General features: G+C 45.0%; 1 long non-coding RNA gene across 1 annotated transcript in view; it reads right to left on the minus strand.

The window, feature by feature from the left end:
• Positions 1 to 17,255, minus strand: part of LOC116482490 (uncharacterized) — a 108,150-nt gene that overhangs the window by 55,929 nt on the left and 34,966 nt on the right. The window contains exon 3 of the long non-coding RNA XR_009209852.1: positions 11,497 to 11,631. This is a non-coding gene — a long non-coding RNA (uncharacterized LOC116482490). The remainder of the gene's footprint in view (positions 1 to 11,496; positions 11,632 to 17,255) is intronic.

Below are 17,255 nucleotides of genomic sequence, written 5' to 3' on the forward strand. Positions count from 1 at the left end.
TTAAATGGAAAGGCAAAGAACTAAAATAGCTAAAAACAATTTCAAAAAGGAGGTATAAAGTGGGAGAAATCAGTCTACCAGATTTCAAGACTTATATAGCCACTCTAATAAGGACTGTGTAGTAATGGCAGAGTAATCAACACATAAATCAATAGAATAGAAAAGAGAAACCAGGAATAGACCCACATAAATATGCCCAATCAATTTTTGACAAAAGTACAAAAACAATTCAGTGGAGTATAGATAGCTTTTCCAACAAATGGTGCTGGAGCAGTTGCACAGCATTCAGAGCCAAAAAAAAAAAAAGAACCTTGACCTAAGTCTCATGCTTGATAATTATATAAAAATTAATTCAAAATGGAAAATGCAAAACCAAAGCTTTTAGAAAAAAATAAAAGAAAATGTTTGGGATCTAAGACTAGGCAAAAAGTTCTTAGACTCAACACCCAAAGCATAATCCATGAAAAGAAAATTGATAAATTGAACTTTATCAAAACTAAATTTGTTTTCTTTTCCAAAGAAAAAAAAATCTTCCCTGTTAGAAGAACAAAAAGACAAGTTACAAAATGGGAGAAAATATTTGCTAACCACATATTCAACAAAGGATTAGTATCTAAAACATATAAAGAACTCTCACAAGTCAGCAATAAAAGACAAATAATGCAAGTTAAAAATGAACAAAATGAATAAAGAAGCATTTCACCAAAGAGCATATATAGATCACAAATAAGCACATGAAAAGATGTTCAACACCATTAGCCATCAGGGAAATGAAAATTAAAATCATAATGAAATATCACTAAACACCTATCAGAATGGCTAAAATAAAGAGTAATGACAACGATAAATGCTGGTGAGGCTGCAGAGGAACTGGATAACTCATACATTGCTGGTGAGAGTGTAAAATGGTAGAGCCACCATGGAAAACACTTTGGCAGTTTCTTTAAAAAGGAAATATGCATCTACCACATGCTCCAGCAATTGCACTCCTGGGCATTTATCCCAAAGAAATGAAGACATGTTCACACAAAAGCCTGTGCACAAATGTTTACAGTAGCTCTGTTTGTATTCACCAAAACTAGAAACAGCCCAGAGGTCCATCAGTGGTGAATGGTTAAACAAACAATCGTACATCCATACCATGAAATACTACGTAGCAATAAAAAGGAATGAAGTATTGATGCATGCAACAACCTGAATGAATCCCCAGAGAATTATGCTGAGTGAAAGAAGGCAATCACAGAGGTTCTATACTGTGTGATTCCATTTATATAGCATTCTTGAAGTGGCAAAATACTTCAAGTGGAGAATAGATTCATGGTTTCTAGGGGTCAGGGATGAGGGTGGAGGGTGAGGGGAACATAGAGATGTTGATAATAGGGCAAGATTAGTGATCTTCATGGTGATGGACTCATTTTGTATCTTGACTGTATTTTTTTGTGTGTGTGTGTGAGATGGAGTCTCACTCTGTCACCCAGGCTGGAGTGCGGTAGAGTGATCTCAGTTCACTGCAACCTCCACCTCCTGGGTTCAAGCAATTCTCCTGCCTCAGTCTCCCTAGTAGCTGGGACCACAGGTGTGCGCCACCATGCTTGGCTAATTTTTGTATTTTTTAGTGGAGATGGGGGTTTCACCATGTTGGCCAGGCTGGTCTCAAACTCCTGACCTCAAGTGATCTGCCACCTTGGCCTCCCAAAGTGCTGGGATTACAGGCATGACCTACCACCATGCCTGGCCTGTATCTTGACTGTATTAATATCAATATCGTAGTTGTTATACTGTAGTTCTGCAAGATGATACCATTGGAGAAAAAATAGGTGAAGGGTACATGGGATCTCTCTCTATTATTTCCTACACTTGCATGTGAATCTGTAATTATCCGGAACTAACATGCTTAAGGGTTTTTTTTTTTTTCCTTTTTAAGTGCAGGTCATAGATCTCATCAATCTTTTCAATCCACATATGAGGAAACTCAGGCCTGGAGCGATAAAGAGGAGTTTGCTCAGGAGCCAGGCCAGGGCCACTGTGCCTCATCACGAGGCCTCATCTTGGTCCCTCTTTCCTTTCAGGACTCACACTACTGCTAGTTTACATTTGTTCATTCGGAAGGGCTTTATTCTAGCCCTACTGTGAGGGTTACAGAGAAATAGAATACACGACCCCTGCCCTCAGAGAGCTTAGGGTCTCGCTGGGGAGATGCAACACACTGTGGCCAAGTCAGTGAGAGACATAATCAGCATAACAAGAGGAGAGAAGGCTCCACAGAGGAGAAACTTAAGTGAAGCCTTGAAATGGGGTAGAATGTAGACAGGAAGCAATGGGGGGACAGAGCACCCTAATAAAGGCTAAGCACTAGAGAGAGGCAGGCAGGGGAAGCTGGCTGCAGTAAATGGGGTATCAGTAAAGGGGGAGCAATGAGAGATAGGACAGGAATGGAACATATAGGCCAGGCTGTCAGGGGCCCTGAATGCCAAGGCAAGGAGTTCAGCCTTGACCTTGCAAGGGCCTGAGAGCCCTTTTAGCAGCAGCAGCAGCCAACCCAGAGCATGTGCCAGGCTCTACATAGAAGCGGCGCCCCTGTTCACACCTCCATTCAGTCTCATTCTTGAGCCAATTGCCCAGTCCCCACTTTTCTTCTGAAACTGTCTCTTTTGAACTTTCTTGACTACTCGGTTTGCTACCTATTTTCTTGTCAGACCTTCACCTTGATTCCCAGTTGTAGTACTCATGGGCCAGGGGCGAAAGTGATTCACATGTAATAGGAAATAAAATCACTAGTGTATAATCCATCCTCAGCTTCTAAGAAGAAATGGTTCTTGCTTGGTGAGTCAGTTTCCAGACTCTGCTTTTAAAGGGTCTAGATAATGGGTGAGGCAAACAGAAGTTGATAAGAAGCCCAAAGAGGCTAAGTTGCTCTACGAATCTGATAGATCTAAATGTGGAGAGAATAACGAGACAAGATGCCCCTGTGGACCAGGGCATTAGAGACTGGCAACACCTTTCATTGCAATGGGGAAGCCAGAAGGGAGACCAGGGGTAGAGTGAATGACCACAGTTAGAGGTTTCTGAGCTTGTGGTGCTGTTGGGCAGTCTGAGCAAAGATGTTCAGAGCTCAGGTGGACATGGTGGGTGAGGGGATGAAGACGCAGTTTTGAGACTCTTCCCACCCAGGTGACCTCTGCAACAATGGAGGCAGAATGAGAAAGGTTGTGGCTGACCACAAAAACCTCTTTGCTGTCTGTGGAGGGAGAAAGAATTTTCATATCCCATTCCCTTCGGGCAACCCCACCTACTCCCACAGCCCTTCTAGCCTCCAGGAGAGCCAGGCCTCCACCAAGGCTAAATAAAAGGACCCGAATCTCCAACAACACCTGCGCTTCACTCCAGAGCTGGGTGCTTCCCTACTCTCTCCTGCTGCTCTCTGTTTACACCACAACTTTGCCTTGATTCTTCTGGTTCCTTCTCTTCTTCTCCCTTGAATCTTCTCTTCCTCCTGTTTTTCACTCTTTCTTCTCTGCCATCTTTATCTCCCCCCCTCGCCCACGTCTTTTCTCTTATTTTCTCTTCCCATTCATTTCCTCTCCAATCTTTCTTGCTCTCTTCCCTTTCTTTTCCCATCTCTTCCTTTTCTTTTCCTTCTCGTCTTTCTGTCTCTCTATTCTCCTCTTTTCTTCATCTTTCAGTCTCTGTTCCTGCCTCCTTCTCTTATGCTCTCTCCCAAGGCACACACAAACTCACATGAATTTTTAAGAGGCCAAGAACTCAGGGAGACTCACAGAAAGGGCTCCAGCCGACTAGCATCAGCAGGCCTCCTTGATCACCATCAGTGGGTGATGTATTACGGAAATACATTAAGGGGCTGTCCCACTGACAGCAAGCTACGGTAATATGTCAAGGTACCAGCCCTGAGATGATGAACATCCCTATAGATCAGGACACCATCACTCTGATTACATTCCAGCGCTGCATGTCACAGTGCTGCGGGGGCGTGATGGACGGTGGGGATCCGTCACCATGCTGATGGCCCATTCCCAGCACAGCACTCACATTGAGGCTATGATTTAGGGGCAGAGCCCGTACTCCTCCCAAGATGCACACACAGCAAAAGTGGGGTCTTTCTTTTCAACAAAAGGGAGAAGTTTAAGGAGAGCAACACTTGTAGAGTGTAACTTCAAGGTCAATGGCTTGCAAATCAGAAACACCTGGGATCAAATCCCAACTCCTCTACTAAAAAGCTGTGTGACCTTGGGGCAAATTTTCCTCCCTTCCTGAGGCCATTGTTTTATATGTAAATGAGGATAATAATACTACCCTCCTTGGATTAAGTGAGCTCCAAATAATATAATGCATGTAAAACATGTAGCACAGGATGAGGCTCAGGCTCCCGGGACCATGACTTTTGATTTGTTCAGCACGCACACAGTGAGAGATGCAAACTCCAGCCTCCACCAGGCTGTCCAAGGAAGACAAAGATGATTCAGGAGGTCTCTCTCCTCCTGCATCACCTTTACCTTCACCTCTCTCCTTCCCTCCTTAATGGCTCCAAGGCCAGTCAAGGAGGTCCTGAGGACACTATCTCAAGTCAGCCACACAGCCTGTCTTGCAGGCAGTCTATCCATCAGTCCATCTTTCCATTCATTCTTCATTCAGTCAGTGAGTGCTGAGTATTCATCAGAAGCCAGACCCAGCTCTGGGCACTGGCGACACATAAGTGGACAAAACAGAAGAAGACCCCTGCTGCCATGTATGAGCATAATTACTCCATCCTTCCACTGGTCAATCCATCTGTCCATGGGCAGTAGCCCAGCCTGAGAGCCCTGCGAGGCCATCCCTGACCCAGACAAACTATGAGATGTCTGTGACTTTTAACTGTGAGGTTAAAAGAGAATCACATCCTGTTAGCTCTTGAAGGGAGCATAGCCATTTTCTCATCTGATCCCAAGGAGCTGGAGCCCATGGGCAGATGGTGAGTTGCCTAAAGTCACGCAAGAAGCATGAGATAGTGTCAAGGCTGCAACTCAACATGGTCCCAGAACTTTAAAGCTTAACTTTAGATCCTAATGAACACCCAGTACAACACTTTCTCTCACAGGTCAAGGAGTCACACAGTTCCTGCCCTTAGGAAAAGCCAACTTCCTTGAATAGGGAAGACACAGATGCATGAAAGATTAGACCTACATCCTGTTCATATAAGCGGTCTCATTTCATTCTCACACAGCCCTGAGAGTCGAGCATTATGATCCCATTTCACAGGTGAGGAGACTGAGAGCATGGAGGTAAATAACAGATCATATTAACTCTGGCTCTCCTCACTACCTACAGAAGAGTAGAAAATTGAGATTCAGCACACATACATATGAACACAGAAACACACACACACACACACACACAGAGAGCTTTGATTATGTTTTTTTAAAAGTTTAACAATCCATTGCAAGCACATTCCCATGTTATTAAGTATTTTTTGAATATATGCTTTAAAAATGTTTTCTACAACATAAATATACTCTATTTTATCAATCCTCATTTGTTACATATATAACAATTATTTCCAATATTTAAGTCTGATAAATAATGCTCTCATGAACATCCTGATCTCATTGCTAGTGTTTTCTTAGTATGGGTTCCTAGAAGTAGGAACATGGAGTCCAAAAATATGAAAACTGTTTAAATTCTTCCAGACAGGTTGTGCCAATTTATGTTCCAATATCATCACCTAGTTGCTAACACATATCATCATCATCATCATCACCAATCTTAACAACTGGACAAGTGAAAATGGGATTTTATTATTGTTCTATTTTGCATTTCTTTGGCTAATGGTAAAATTAAACATTTTCTCATATGTTAGCCATCTGTATGTCTTATTTTGTGAATGTTCTCTGCCAGTTTTTTTTGCTAGGATGTTAGTCTTTTTTTTCTTCAGACTTTGTTAGAATTCTTTGTATTCTTAAGGCTATTAGCCTTTTGCCATACCTGTTGCAAACATTTTTCCCAGTTTGTCATTTACCTTTTTATTTTTGTAGTTTCTTTTTTAAAAATTTACATTTAGAGCTTTGTGTAGGCAATTCTACTGACAATTTCCTTCATGATTTCTCCAATTGTTCTTAAGTTAGATAGGTATTACCCACTTTAAGGTCATTTAAATACTCACTTAAACTTTCATATTTTGCTATGCGGTTTTTAAATACTTAATGCTATAATTTGCTTGGAATTTGCTTAAGAAGAAGATTAAGATCTAAAAAGATTGGCTTCCAAGTAGTCAATTTTATCAACAGCATTTGTTAATCCAACCCTTTCTCATGGGTTTGCAATGCTTCTTTTTATTTCATTTTGCTTTTGTATCCATAGTAAGGTTGGTTTCAGAGATCAGTTATGTGGCACTGATGCTGACTTGTTCTTGAGCCAGTACCTTGCTGGACAGTTGCTGTAGCTTTAAAATATATTCTAATCTATGTTAAAGGAAATCCTGTCTTCGTGTTCTTTCAAAAATGTCTTAGCTATTTTTAACTTGTCATTCTTCCAGATTCATTGTAAAGTTGTTCTGATGAATTATGAAAAGTTTCCTTTGGGGTTTTGCTAGACTTATGTATTAATTCAGGAAAAACTATCATCTTTTGTTGTTCCTTTTCCCCAACCAAGAACCTGTCATATTTCTCCACTTATTCAGGTCTTCTCTTACACAAAACTCATAAAATTTGTCACTTTCTTTATGAAAGCTTTACACATTTCTCACTGATAATTGTTCAGAGGTAGATTATGTTTTTGTTTGCTTCTCTTTTCACACTAGTTATTGTGGGTCCATAAGAAAGTTATTGATTTTTGTGTATTTATCTTGTGTATCAGAGAGGAGAATATATTCACTAGCAATGTTCCCAGTGATAATTCACAAGAAAATTGGTCAAAGAGAGGCTGGGTGCAGTGGCTCATACCTGTAATTCCAGCACTTTGGGAAGCTGAGGCTGGTGGATCACCTGAGGTCAGGAGTTCGAGACCAGCCTGGCCAACATGTTGAAACCCCATATCTACAAAAAAAAAACAAAAATTAGCCAGGCGTGGTGGAGGGCACCTGTAATCCCAGCTACTTGGGAGGCTGAGGCAGGAGAATTGCTTGAACCCAGGAGGTGGAGGTTGTAGTGAGCCAAAATCGTTTCATTGCACTCCAGCCTGGGCGACAAGAGCGAAAGTCTGTCTTCAAAACAAAACAAAACACAAACAAAAAAAAAATTGGTCAAAGAGAGACAGAAAGAGAAAGAAAAGCTACGGTCCCCAAGGGTTCAGTCCTTTCCTCAGTGTGGGTGGGGAGCCAATCAGAAGGTCACAAGGATGTCTGATTGGATTCAGGACAGTAGGATCCACCAGCGAAGGAGAAAATGTAGGTGGGAGGGGAGATGGCGGCAATGGAAGAACTACCTGAACAGAGAAGTGACCACATACTAGCCTCTGCCCTGAGTGTGTAGCTTTGGAGAGAGAAAAGAATATCTAGAGAGAATTTCTGGAAAACTTTCTGTGTCCTGGGATATGTAAAACCTCTGGGCATGACAAGCCTCTTTAAGAAAGCCTGCCCTAAAAGTCCACGTGACCCTTCCAGGTTTCTGGAGTCCAACTTGGGTTTCCTTTTAGTACAACTCTGTGCTGAGACTAAACCATATGGGACCCTGAGATTTTTAGGGTTACCATTTATTTAGTCATGATATCAAGCTCTATTATAAATTCTAAGGGTTTTTCTAGTGATTCATCTTGTTTTCTGCATATGTGATTATATAACCTAAAACCAATAATAGTTTTCTCTTATTTTCAGTAGTTAAGGTCCTTTTTTCCCCTGACTTGATGAAATTTTGCATTGGCTAGAATTTTCAGGAAAATGTTTAAAAAGAGATTGTTGGTAGAAGATATCTTTGTCTTATTCCTATTTTAAAATAGGTTTTCTTTATCAGGTTAGACAAATACCTTCTATCTCAAGTTTTTTGAGAGGTGTGTGTGTGTGTGTGTGTGTGTGATGTTGTTTTCTTAAGAATGGTCATGTCAGTGGGAAGACAGAGAGAGGCATTTCTATGACAACTGCTGCCATCACCACCTATGACACTGCTGCTAGGGAGAGAGCCTGTGAGAGGTTCTGATCCACATGGAGATGGTGCACATGGCAACGCACAGCCACAGGAGGCTGAGGAGAGAGGGGACCCCAGGCAGCCACTCCTTTTCCTCCCTGCAGTTGCGGAAACAGCCATCTGGAAAGGCAGTTTATTGTGTAATTAACCCTGTAAAGTTGGTCCTCCAGGACATTCGGGTTCTGAGGAATCCAGGTATTTATCCCAAGTATTTTTGGAAAAAAAAAAAAAAATAAGCCAAAGCTCTAGAGAGAATTGAGACACTGCCATTGGCCTTTCTTATTCTTTCTATTCATCTGTTTTCTCTTCTAGTCCCCTTTTTTCTCTTCCCTCTCTTCCTTTTGCTCTTTCCTCTCTCTTTTTCTTCCCCTCTTCTCTCCCCTCCAGCCTCTCTTTAACTCCATCTCTTCTCTAACCATTTCCTTTTCTTTCTTTTTTAACTTTTATCTTTCTTTATCATTCCTTACCATTCTACCACCTTTTTCCTCCTTTCTCTCACCTCTCTCTTTCTCTTCTCTCTACCTTTTCCTTCCTTCTCTTTTTCCACTCACGGTTCATTGTTTTCTCCCTCTCACTTCCCTATAAGAAAAATCAGTTAAAAAGGAGAGAGAGAAAAAGATTATTTTCTTATGCTTGTATGGCCAAAAGCTGAAAGAGGCAAAGGCCGTCTTATCACCCACACAACGAGCAAAGCCCATATTTCTTGTTAAAGCTAGAGGGAAATTTGCTGAGAGCAGCTGCCCCTTCACACATCAGATGCAACTGACACAAAGCCAAATAGTCATAGGCAAAAGGACCAGAGGCAGGTGCTTCCACAGCCTCCTGCACATAAACCTCTCCCTCCTCAGCCCACAACCCTCCTCTTTGCCCTGCTCCCATGCTCACCTCCCCCCACCACACACACGCATGCATACACACACACATGCATGCACACACAGGCATGCACACATGCACACACATGCACATAAATGAACATGCATACATGCACACATGCATGCACATGCATGCATTCACACACATGCATGCACACATGCAGTCATGCATGCACACATGCAGTCATGCATACACACATGCACGCACACATGTGTGCATGCACACACAGACCCGGCCTGGCTGCCTATCCAGAGCTGCTGAACATGCACGGGCCTTCACTCCTGCCCCTCCTGCCATCCTGGGCCTCTGCTCCTCTCCTCTTTCTGTTCACAAATCCCCCACAACCTCCCAAGCTGAGTTCAACTCCCACCTCTTCCATGAACCCTTCCCTGCCCACCTCAACTATCAGTACCCTCCTTTCTCTATGCTCCTAAAGAGCCATGGAATTCCAGCACTGCAGGCACCTAAAACTCACCTAGCCCAGCATTTTCCCAACCAGAACATATCTGGGACTCTGGAAAGCCATACAATAAGCAATATCTATTAGCATTCAATGGTAAGAACAAATAAAACTGGATCCTCTGTGACTGAGCAACCATGCAGGACACCCCTTTCCATTGTTCCTTAACAAGAGTGTGACAAGCTTCTCAAAGTCAGGAATCTTGACTCAGCATTCTTTGTGTTGCCTGATGCCCACCATCAGCTGAGCACATAGTAGCCATTCAACAAGGACTTGAATGAATGAATAAATGAGTGAACAAATGGCTACATGTGTGGGGTGAGCAACTAAATAAATGAGGTAAGTGTATAAACAAGTGATTCAGAGAGTGAGTGGATAAATGAATGACCACAGGAACAAAGCCTTAAACTGTCATTTTAATAACTGAAGCTGGGTAAGAAATGCCAAGGAAACATCTTTAGTAATGCTTCCCTTCTTAATGATGGAGAAGTAAAAAATGAAGCCAAGGACAGAGGCTGAGTTGGGAGGTGCCATAGTGGAGAGCAAAGAGTGCTGGCCTTAGAGCCCAATGTTTCCACCCCACATGTGCATCTCACATGGCATCACAGTGTCCCCTGCTGTGCCTCCCTCTCAGATTTGTGTGAGGCCAAATGAGATCGTGGTTAGGAGAGTGTTGGGCGTACTCTGAAGTGCTGCACATACACATTGTATTTAATCTTTGAATGAGGTCAAAGGAAGTCAATAGCAGGCCAGACTTGCATCTGCACATGTGTAGGGACCAGGGCCATCTTGGCCGGCAGAGCAGCCCTCTCTTAACACTGGGGCCACCACGCAAGCCTTGGCTGCTTCAAATCTCAGACGCTCAGGACAAAGAGACACTTAAGAGCCCCAGAGCACATAAGCTGACGAAGGAGTGGACCCTCAGAAGGGCTGCAGGTGGGACAGGGTGTTCACCCTCAGGGTACCACCCACAGTGGAAATGCCCGGTGCCCACCTGGGCCCAGCCCTCTGCTCTCTCCCACACCCTCTTTGGACGCGTGGAACTTTCAGCACCTGCATTTTGCTGAAGCACACACTTACACGCTCTTCTGAAAGAGCAATGGGCAGAGGAAATGGAAAATCTGGGGCCTGATTCACACTTACCAATACTCAGAAAGTCCCCAAACAGCCTCCACAATGGGGACCCGCCCGCCCGCCTGCCCGCCCAGCTGTCCCCAGTGCCTCGTGATGGATGTTCCCACTTGCTCATAAGTGGCGCCACGTGGAAGGCGCAGCTGTGTGGAGTCTTGCAGGGACAGCCTGCTTTGCCTCAGCCATGAGGCTCCTAGGTCACTAGAGCTGTGGACCCCAAATGTCAGCTAGACCAGAGGTTTTTAAGTACTTTGTAAGCAATAGAAATCTTAATTTGATTGGAAGCTCTTATGAACCCCCGTCATTAGAACAGATGTAAGGAGAGCTGTCTCTGACTGTAGTAGGGGCTGAATCCCTACTCCCCCAGCCCCACACACAGGCTTGGATCATGTGCACCACCCCTTGAAGGCTCCTGAAACAGTTCTGCAAGTTGCTAGGACAATGTCAAAAACAGGCCTCTTTTTAACAGTGGGTAAACTGAGCCCCAAAGAGAAGACAATTCATAGCCAAGATCGAGCTGCATGTTGATGGTAAAAGTAGAGCTGGAATCCCGGCTGGCTGTTGCCCCAAGACCTGTGCAGAGGCAGAAGGACTATGCTTATGAGAATTAACTTCTGAGTCAGGGTGAGGTGATGAAGAAATGCCAACAGGTGTCATTGGATAGCCCAAGTGGACAATATGGTCTTGCCCCAAAGCCTTGCTACATATGTAAGAGGGCTTTGGTAGCCTGAGTTACTCCTGGAATCAATTAATCAAGAGGAGCCCTAGCATGACAGCCAGGGACCTATGTTCTAGCTTCCACTCTGCCTCGCACCTGCCAGAGACTGGGCCTGTGACTGTTTCAGTGGAGTTTGACTTACGATCTCCGGGATCCCTTCCAGCTTCAACACTCCACATCCAGGTAATGAGGTGAAGCGTTCTCACCTACGGATAGTACAAGGATTCCTCTAGGGAGGAAATGGTCTCTATCTGGAGAGAGATCTTCATGAGGAGATGGAGAGGCATGGAGGCATGTGATGCGTGCTGCAGCCAAGGCCGTGGGGCAAAGGCCAGCCTCCTCTGCAGGGAACAAGGAAAGAAACGGGAGAGAGAATTAGAGAAGGCAGGGACTGAGGAGCAGCAAGATGGTGCAAAGCTGTAGCTGCCTAGAGCAAAAGGCCAGAGAGAGGCACCCAGCAGTGGAGTGGCCAGAAGGGCATTTTAAGAATGGGAACATCTCATGTTCAACTTGAAGTTGTTTGCATTGCAATGATGTAAATCCTTCCTTCATCCCCACCCCCGCCCCACCCCGTATCTTCAAATAAATCTGCCTCACCCACGAATGCTTTGCGCCAGCAGATTGTTATGTGGAAAATGAGAAGCGGCTGAGCTTCCCATCTGGGTCCGTGAGGTGTGGGATGAAGATAGTAAGTGTGAAAGCAAGAGTCTGAGGCAGCCAGAGCCAATTGAATGTGTAGCTTCTGGAGAGGCTCAGAAATCTTGGGGTCCTTGGATCTCCATGGAGGAGGAATTTGGGGATCTGAGCCAATCTTACCTGAATCTCAAGGGACAGGGAAGACCCCCTGTGACTTATAAGCTGAAATATTTATGTTGTCCAGTCTTGAGCTGTGGTATATGAAAACTCAGAGAAACAGGAGGCAGTGGTCGTGAAATTTTAGTGCGTCTAAGCAGGACCTTGGAAGCTTGTTAAAGGTGAAGGTTCCTAGGTCCCATGCCATAGATTCTGATGCAATGGGACTTGGACAAACACTGGGATGAGGTGGTGACATGCACCCAGCCTTTGAAGAGCCTGAAATGCCGCTGGCTGCTTTAGTAACAGGATTCACCTGCAGGCCTCTGGCCACTGCCCATTCCTATTGGTCAAGAGCACGCAGGCCCAGCGTGGAGCAACCAATTCTTGCTGTGAGCCGCCATCTTTGCCTTAGGATCTGCGTTCCTGACAGCCATGGTCATTGGCTCAGCAGTCCTTTTCTGCCAATGCTAGCCCTTAGGGAACACTGCACCTTCTGGGTGGAAAATATCTCTGACTTGAGCTCTAAAGCCTGTGGTATGTGCCTGAGAGCACGTTCCCTGCCCCCTATCCAAGCACATCTCCAGGACCTGACTTTTTTCCTCCCTGGACCCATGATTTTGCCTGTCTCCACCCCAGGTGGCCCCCCTGGACATGACCTGGGCCAGCGTGCCATATATCCCCTCATGTAGGACTTCCCTTGGACATAGTTTAGATGGGAGAAAATAAGGCAAATAGTGTCAGAAGACAGAGAGAAAGATTTCCTCAAGATAGCCAATCATAGCCTGGGATGCTGGGCCAGATGATGACCAAAGAGTCAAGAGGCACCCAATGAGCAGGTCGGCCCAATGAGCAGAAGAGAGCGCCACAGGCTGTGGGGTTTCTGAGAAGGGCCCAAAAACCTGGAGGGGCTGGGGGGAGAAATCAGAGTTTCATTCATTCATTTATTCATTCATGGTACAGACATGTGCTGAACCCTTCTACATAGGGATATGTGCATAAATGAGCCCAACCCTTTTTCTTAAGAAGTGCACCCTCTAGGAGGGGGTGAAATTGGTCCTTGAAAGGTGACAAGATTCTAAGCAGTAAAAAGGAGGTGGAAAGGTGTTTTAGGTAGAGGGAACAACCCTAACTAAAGTGCAGAGGCAAAACGTAGGCTCAAGAGCCGAGGAGTTGACCAACCTGAGTGAAATATAAATATATGGAAATACATGGTAATTTGACAGACCTTTCCTGTGCTCTGTGCTGGACCTGGGCTAGGTGCTGGGGATATGAAGGTGAATAAGGAAATCTCTGCCCTCAATCACTGAAGCCTTTATTGTCATTCCAGAAGGTGTGCAAGAGCCAAAGGGCAGGCAACTCCTCTCACAAAGCATTGCAGGCAGTAAGTGTGAGTATAGATAGAGCTGACCCAGCCAGCCTCATTTCCAAGCAGAGGGACAGGAGGCAAGGTCTGAACTATTATTAAGACAGCTGCGGGGGTTGGCTCCAGCTGCCTGACATGAGATGAAATTTAGTTTGGGGAGATAACCTTTGGGTGCCGTAATTAAGTCCCTGGGAGGCCACAGCCTTAATGAAAACAGCCTGAGAAAAACAAATAGCATGGTTGGTGCTCTTGAAGACATTCTAGTGTAAACGTGCAGACATACAGCACCTACAAACACACAGGGTGGGGTACAATCCCCAAACATGCCACTTTCCCTTGCAAAATGACCCTGGTCAGAGCAGGCTGTGGGGAAACCTCACCACTGATTTGTGCAATGAAGGTGTTTTGGGTCAGGGCTGGGGAACGGTGGAGCGTTTTATTACTTTTTGTTCTTGTTGCTTTTTTTTCCTTTCATGCTTTTTTGTTGTTATTGTTCTCGATGACGTCTGAAAAGTCAAGGCAGCTCTTGGTGGTGATGTTTGGAGCTGTGAAGGTGCCTGGGGTCACTGAAGAATAACTCGTGGTTGGGTGAGGAGCCCTTGAGGAAAGTGCCCCGGCCTGGGAGTCAGAGGAGGTCTGTCCAGCTCTGCTGAAAGCTCTGTGACCTTGGGTGAATGAATTTCTTCCTCTCTCTGGGCCTGCTTTTCAGTCAGCCTCTGGGCCCTCCACACTGGGCCAGAGCCCATATCTCTAAGAATAAGAAATTATTACATTAACAACATAGAGACCAAGGGAGAGGGGCAAGAGCTGAGGCCTTAGATGAAGCAGGAGCTTTCAGAAGTAGATTCTGGCCTTTGGCCAACATAACTGGAGGTTGTTGGAAAATAGGGTGCTGATAAAAGAAAATTTTAGGCCAGAAATGGTGACTCACTCCTGTAATCTCAGCACTGTAGGAGGTCAAGGCAGGAGGATTGCTTGAAGTCAGGAGTTTGAGACGAGCCTGGGCAACACAGTGAGAGCCAGCCTCTATCAAAAAAAAAGAAAGAAGAAAGGAAGAAGGAAGGGAGGGATGGAGGGAGAGAGAGGAAGGAAGGAAGGAAGAAAGGAAGGAAGGAGAAAGAAAGAAGAAAGAAAGAAAGAAAGAAAGAAAGAGAAAGAAAGGGAAAGAAAGAAGGCATAAAGGTTTTTCTTTGGAAACAAACCATATGATGGTGACGTGGGGTGTGTATTTCATTCTGCTTTGGGTAGGACTTGGTTTCTAGTTTCCATCAGCATGACCTGAGGCTGGAATAACACCCTCTGTGTGTGCTGGCCACTCAGCTTAGTACCTCCTAAGGACCCAGGAGACAGTATTGGAAACTAGAGCAGGACAAATGGCCCAGCTTTTCCTCAATTCAGGAAGAGAGGAGAGACAGGGAAATCCCAGAACTTTCTCTCCTCCCATGTGCTGGTAGATGGTTAAAAACACTCGTTTTCATGTTCCCACAGTCATTTCAGAGCTGGAAGAACAGAGTCTCCTACCAGGCTCACTCTCTGGTATTTACTGAGCTCCTCAACCTGCCTTTGCAGCCCCCCTCCCCAAGCCCCCTCTGTGAATCAGATTTTTCTCAAGACAAAATGTTTCCAAAGTCTGGACAAGGGACAAGAATACTTGCTTTTTAGGTCCCTGTTTTGTTCCTCTCCATTGCTTTGTTTCATGCCCTTGATGGAGCCCGAAGCATTGATCTCCTGGTCCAAGGGGATCTGGGTGGTGGCCAAGCCTGGTGGTGACCCACTGTCCACCTGGGTCCAGAGTTAGGCCACTCCTTCAGGAGTGGCTTATCACAAGGTCTCTTCCCATGGTGAATGTAGGGCTGTGGTCCAGGGCTCCAGAATCAGGTGGGTGGGAACCCAACTGGCCACAAGGGCAGCATCTGATTCTGCGGAAGAAGGGAGCTCCTCTGTGAGAACTGCTTCTCTTCCCTTGGGAGAACAGAGTTGGTCTGGACCCAAGGAGCATGTCCCAGATGGAGGCTGGAAAGCACTTCAAGTAGGTGTCTTTGAACTCAAAAATATATTAAAAGATGATCATGTAGGTGAAACTAGCAGGCACTTAAAACATGTTTGGAAGAAAGAGTGGGAATGATCAAGAATGAGAGAAGAGGGAGGGAAGATGGCAGAAAGGTAGGAAGGCAGGCAGGCAGGAAGGGAGGGAGGGAGAGAGGGAGGGAGGAAGAAAAGCAGGAAGGGAGGAAGGAAGGAGGGAGGGAAGGAAGGAAAGAAGGAAGGAAGGAAGGAAGGAAGGAAAGAAGGAAGGAAAGAAAGAAGGAAAGAAGGAGGGAGGGAAAGAAGGAAGAAATTACTTCACTTCTTGAAGGCTCAGTTTTTCATCATCTGTGAGATAGGAATAACATCCCTTACATTGGGCTGGTTGTGAGAATTAGAAGACATAACTCCTGTGAAAACCCCAATACAAAGCTGCTGTTCCAAAAATATCACAGAGGTGAAGTAACTGCCCAGTGAGGCACAGCTTCCACGTGATTGAGCTAAGGCTGGAACCCAGGGGAATCTGACTCTAAAATTAGTAATTTCCATACCACACCCCAACCTTCTTGGACATGAGGTCACTGAGTCTAACACTTAGTCACATGGTGTCCTCAGACAACATGGTGACTCCTACCCAGGGGTGCTCAGAATCCCCCCCTCCACCAAGCCCCAAATAACAACCCAAGGAGAGACTAGCTCATGCTGGAATTCACCAGAGGAAACAACAGAAATGTCTCCCCATGGAAATGGACAACAACCTGCTGAGAAATTGACATAGGGGGTGGCTGGGAAAGGGTGGTGAGCCCCAGTTTCTTTTCAGATTGATGCCACCTAATAACCTCAGGTTGCAGAACTACCATGAGTCACTGCCTTTGGTGCCTCTCAGCCCTATCACCTCTCCCACATCCCAATATTACACAGGTTCTCACATGTTTTTTTATTTAAACCATCTCAGTTCCAGCCCAGGAATCCCCTAGGCCCCCCTCATATCTTCATCCAGGACCTGGTAAGCAGACCTGATGGGCACTAGGGCCACCCATGTCAGGCAGGGAGGTAGGGATCCCAGAGCCCAGTGCTGGGGGAGGCTAGAAGGTGACTTCAGCATCTCCCCATCCCTCTGCAGTTCTAGTTAATCTATGTGCTGTATACCAATCAAGGTAAAAATTAACATAATCAGCATAATTTCCTGGACACACAGTTTTAGTTTCTTTAAATATGTGTGGTTCAGACAATAAGAGATCCTTCCCTTTCACCAGAGAGATCAGAATGACCTGGAAGCTTTCTGGGGTGGGGACAAGAGTATGTTTGCTGAGAGCATCTGTGATCCAGGAACTGGGTCAAGTTTTATAGAGCCATTCGGTCTTTAAGACCATCCCCAGGAGAAGTAGGACATTGTCTCTTTCAGGTAAATAAACTGAAATTCCAAGAGTATAAATAACTTAACCAAAGGCACACTAGATTCCAACTTAAGGCTGCTTACAGTCAAAGCCAGGCAGTGTTCCATTATTTCTTTCTGTTTCTAGAGTCCCCCAAACAGGAACCAGCCTTTTCCTTCTACACCTAAGAGCATGGTGGTTCTAAAATCTCCAGGATCTAAAGTCTTCTGCAAGCAATGCACCAAATTAAAGATGGAAATTGAACACTCTTGGATTAGTTGTCAAGACCCTCATTGGTGAGTATGCACTTAAATATTAAAGTCAATAATCAGCACTGAAGAAAGTTTAAATATTTTGTGGAGCCAAGATGGCCAAATAGGAACAGCTCCAGTCTACAGCTCTGAGC

Source organism: Hylobates moloch, unplaced genomic scaffold (genome assembly GCF_009828535.3).
Source record: "Hylobates moloch isolate HMO894 unplaced genomic scaffold, HMol_V3 SCAFFOLD_14, whole genome shotgun sequence".
Taxonomy (NCBI): domain Eukaryota; kingdom Metazoa; phylum Chordata; class Mammalia; order Primates; family Hylobatidae; genus Hylobates; species Hylobates moloch.